Below are 5186 nucleotides of genomic sequence, written 5' to 3' on the forward strand. Positions count from 1 at the left end.
CAGAAAAAATTGAACATATACATATACAATATTCTATAAACCCATACATTACAAGAATCAATTTTATATACATATACAAAATTTGAACATATGCAATATTACTACAGAGAAAATTAAAAACTGTCAATATATACTTTAAAAAAAAAAAATTATAAATATGTATATACCAAATGATCGCTTGGCGAAAAACACGTGAGAGGTTAGTTGGCGGCCGGAGATGAGTTCGCCAGCGGAGAGAGAAGACGCGCGGTACTGGTGTGAGGTGGCGGCTTGCTACGAAATCTGTCTCTGAAGGTGGAAAATGGGAGAAAATATTGAAGAGATGGTGGCTGGAAAATGTGAGGAGAAGAGACAAAAAAATTTATAAATATGGGGGAGGAAGAGTTGCACTGACGAGAAGAGAGAAATGGCCTGCACGCAGGGGAAAAAAGAGAAATGTAGGAGAAGAAGAAGGACCATGCGCACGGTCAGAAGCGCATGGTCCCGAGGCATTTTTGTAACGTGCCACATGGCACGTTACAAAAAGAGTAACGTGCCATATATATATATATATATATATACATACGTGTATATTTTATTAATTAATAAAGAATACATTATATTATAATATATTAAAGCTTTTGTATTTATAATATATAATATATATATATATATATATATATATATATATATATATATATATATATATATATATAAAGAAACATATTAATATATACTTACAAATGATTAAGCTTAATATAAGTACTTAATTGATATATTATAAAGCATATAATTAATACTTCCAATTAATAAGCTTTATATTAAGCTTATTAATTGATAATTAATTAATTATCAACTTATAAGTTGATATATATATCAATTTAATTAAATATGCGTAATATTACGCATCTGGTAACGTGCGTATATATTTCCACCATGCATGTTCAGGGCTTTGCATCCCTGACCCCGATTCCCCTTAATTTGGTTAATTAGTTGATAGGATTAATCCTATCAGTTAATGCATATCCTGACTATGAAATAAAGCATGGTGTTAGTGTTATAGAGCTGATAGCATCTAGCATATATATGCTTCACACATAAGAAGTAGTGATGCCTTTAGTGTTGTAAAACACAAGCACTAATGCATGTTCTTTTCTAAAGGCAATCTAGATCATGATCTGCCTGCCACAAAGTCCTAAGCCCCAATATTATTTTTCTCAAAGTTATTAAAAATAAAATGAATTAATGTCAACAAAATAATTTTGTTGACATTAATAGAATGAACTAATGCCCCAATATTAATTAATGTCCACAAATTATTTTTATACAAGAGTACACTTGTATAAAAAACACACTTCTCATCTAGCAAATAATGCAAAGAGTGTATGAAAAAATTTTACATTATCAAATTTCTGAAAAATCTTATTTTTTAATTTATTACAAATTTTAAGCAATTTATAACGTGTTAACATGCCACTTTACCATATGGTGACGTGGCATTTTAACACGTTACCATTTTCGTAACGTGTTTAAATGCCACGTTACCATATGGTAACGTGGCATGTTAACACGTTGCCAAAATGGTAACGTGTTAAATGACACGTTACCATAAGATGACGTGTCTAATTAGCACGTCATCTTATGGTAACGTAGCTTTTTTGCCACGTCACCATATGGTGACGTGGTGAAATTAACACGTTACCAATAATAATGGTAATGTGTCTTATTTTAACACGTTATAATTTTGTGACGTGGCAACAAACTAATGAACAGTTGCCACGTCACAAAACCCATTATTTTTTGTAGTGATTTCCCTCCAAAGACTCGTACAAATAATCCTAGAGAAAAAGGATAGTGGTGATTTGGTAATTGGCTTCCCCTCCCTGAAAGTCTTTCAACATATGTATAACCACAAAATGAGTTTTTTAAAAGAACACGTGCTAGCTATCGGCCTTGAACCATTGTAACAGTAACATTGTTAATGGAGCATTTACTTAGGCTGTGTTGAGAGGACTCAGTATCTGGAGCAATTCGTCTTTCGATGAATGCAGGTTGCTTTGGTTGAGGTAGATCAAGAGTCTCACTTTTAAGCATGGAAATAACAATGGATATAGATGGCCTATCTTCAGCAAATTCTTGCACACACAGCAACCCGACATGTATGCATCTCAAAATTTCCATTTCAAAGCATGGTTCACGTATCATTGGGTCTGTTAATGCCACAATGTTGTCTGCATTCCACATTTTCCATGCCTAGAAACATGAAAACAGGATTGAAATTCTTAGCATCAATACTAAAACTCATAAGAAATACCCAATTGAAGTTCTCAAAAAATGAGGCAATAATATAAGGCAAACTTACAAATCCTAGAAGGCTCATGTCCTGCTCATCATCATAAAAGCTAGAGTTTCTTCTTCCACTAACCATTTCGAGTAACAACACTCCAAAGCTGAAGACATCTGATTTCTCTGAAAATCGTCATTCCATTGCATATTCAGGGGACATATAGCCGCTGTATTGTAACAATAAGACAAAATCTTGTTATCTCACATGTAAGAATTAATATCTTAATAAATTTGGCCAAACAAAGGTACTTACTACGTTCCAACAACCCTTGTAGTATTGGCCTGATCTTTATTGCCCCCAAAAATCCTAGCCATGCCAAAATCTGATATTTTTGGATTTAGTTCTTCATCCAACAAAATATTACTTGCCTTTAGATCTCTATGGATAATTCTTAATCTGGAATCCCTATGAAGGTACAATAGACCACGACCGATTCCCTCCATAATATTGAAGCGTCTTCTCCAATCTAGTAGTTTTGGTTTGACTGAATCTAACAAATTAAATTATTCAAACCAAATAAGAAAAGTTGGTATTTGCATACTAAAACACCACAAACAAGAATATTATTCCATTTTTGTATCTCGATATAGATACTTTTAGATTGTAATATGGGAAGATATTAACAAAGGGCATCAACATGAACTAACCAAAGAGAAATACATCCAAACTTTTGTTTGGCATGTATTCATAGACCAACATCTTTTCTTCCCCTTCAACACAGCAGCCAAGGAGTCTAACGAGATTCCGGTGTTGGAGTTTAGAGATCACCACCACCTCATTCATAAATTCTTCTAGCCCTTGTCCAGAGGCTCTTGAAAGTCTTTTTACTGCAATTTCTTGCCCATCTGTCAGTTTTCCCTGTAAACAGGCAACAACTAATTGACTACATATTCAAATTGTTAGGCAATACCCTCTAAAAGAGCAACCATTACCTTGTATACGGGACCAAATCCACCTTGCCCAAGCTTATTTGATTGATGAAAGTTGTTTGTTGCACTTGCCAGCTCCTGAAGATTGAATAACGGTAGTTCTTGGAGTTTAACTTGGTTCAGGCTGTCTTCAAGATTGTCTTCATCATGAAATTTTTGATATGCTTCCCCCATGTTGAGCAAAATCTTTTTCGTTTTCCATTTGCTTACTGGGTATTTATACAATAGTGGTTAGTAATCTTTATGTAGAAATGTGGTAACATTTCTTAGTCCACCACGCTAATAGGAACGTCCATATAAGCTTTTTTTTTTTTTGTAAGTTGTAATTAAAGAGAAGAGCTTCAAAGAAGAGAGAAGAGAAGAGAAAGGATCAGGAAGGTGCATATTACCTTTTTCTTTAGCCATCCAACGCCACAATAAGTAAGTGCAGATGCTTGTGAATATTACACCAATTATCATTGTGACTGTGACGATTACTTTCACATTTCCCTTTTTATCTGTAAATCAGAGAAAACATCAAACTGAAAACTTAAGAAAGGAAAGAAATTCTTTATTCGAGAAATTCCACTGTCATGTACATAGCCATAGCTATATATAAACAGAGTAAACACAAAGTAGATGTTAGTTTCCAGAGACGACTTAGTTATCAATTTCACAATTACATGTTGAACTATAGTAAAGTTTCCCTGTACATTAATATGATGTCTTTCCTTATTTCTATGCATGCTTTGATAGATTTCTTTCTGTCTTGGTGCATGGTATTTCCCTTAATGGTTAGGCGTATCTGGTGTGATATTGCCTTCTTGATGCAACACCATATCTTCATGAGATGTAGAGATTTATCAACGGTTGATTGGTTAACATCTCCCATCAAGTTGATGGGAGGAGACACGAGTAGTACTACAAGTCCCTCTTATGTCATTCTTGTATCCCTTAAGAATGATGTGACTCTTAAAATCACCATTGGGCCTGTAATTGATCATTATTTGATTTTGATCAAATGATAATTTTAAGAGCCACATCATTCTTGGAGGGATACAAGAGGGAGACACACCATCAGTCCGTCTACCCTTTCTCCATTAAAGCCTCGAAGCTGATCACTTACCCGAGTTGTACTTGTCCTTATGCTCTATTTGCTTTGCAAGAAAATGTGGGAAAATAACAAACAAAATTTTGTTAACAAAATGCAAATTCCACTGATTTTCCACTTCTTTTTTCTTCTTTAAGCTTTGATTATCTTTCTTCCTCCTAGTTTACAACCTAGCTACCAGTATTTTGATATCACTGTGGGAGACTTGTCAAATTAATCGTGTAGTAATTCAGAGGTCTAAAGTTAAGTTATCCAAAAAAATAAATAAAATTAATGAATGTCTAAAGATTATAAACTAAAAAATAAACAAGATTTAAACAATTTTAATTCTTAAATAATACTCAAAATTTAAAGAATTTTATCGCACGAAAATAAGCAAACAAACAAATGAGATACACAACTTGTAAGAGCACTCCTTACAGCTTCACCAAATCCACTTTTTGGTTATTTTGGTGAGGCAATTAAATCAAAATGACTTAAATGTACACTTTTCAGCCTCATCACTTTAACAAAAAAAAGTAGTTAGGTGAACAATACTCACCAAACTTAAAATTTAGGGAAAACTTCAGAAAGCCCTCCTGAACTTCTAGCCATTTTGACAAACCCTCCCTGAATTTTCAAAACTCTCACTTAGGCCCCCTGAACTTTGGTTTTCTCTTACTTTGGACCCTTTTAACATTAAACTACGTCGTTTTTGACTTTTTATACCCATTTTACCCTTCCCCAAAACTAAGTTGTTTTGTGTCCTAAAACTACACCGTTTTGGGCTTCAAAACTACATCACCACCCAACCCAACCCAAAACGACGTCGTGTTGAGCATAATATTAAAAAAAAAAAAAA

The 5186-nt window shown here is 33.7% G+C and overlaps 1 pseudogene; it reads right to left on the reverse strand.

Moving 5' to 3' along the window:
- Positions 1 to 1923: 1923 nt before the first annotated feature.
- On the reverse strand, positions 1924 to 3429 carry LOC132170005 (G-type lectin S-receptor-like serine/threonine-protein kinase At1g11330; annotated as a pseudogene).
- Between the last annotated feature and the right edge of the window lie 1757 nt (positions 3430 to 5186).

Source organism: Corylus avellana, chromosome ca2, assembly GCF_901000735.1.
Source record: "Corylus avellana chromosome ca2, CavTom2PMs-1.0".
In the NCBI taxonomy this organism is placed as follows: Eukaryota; Viridiplantae; Streptophyta; class Magnoliopsida; order Fagales; family Betulaceae; genus Corylus; species Corylus avellana.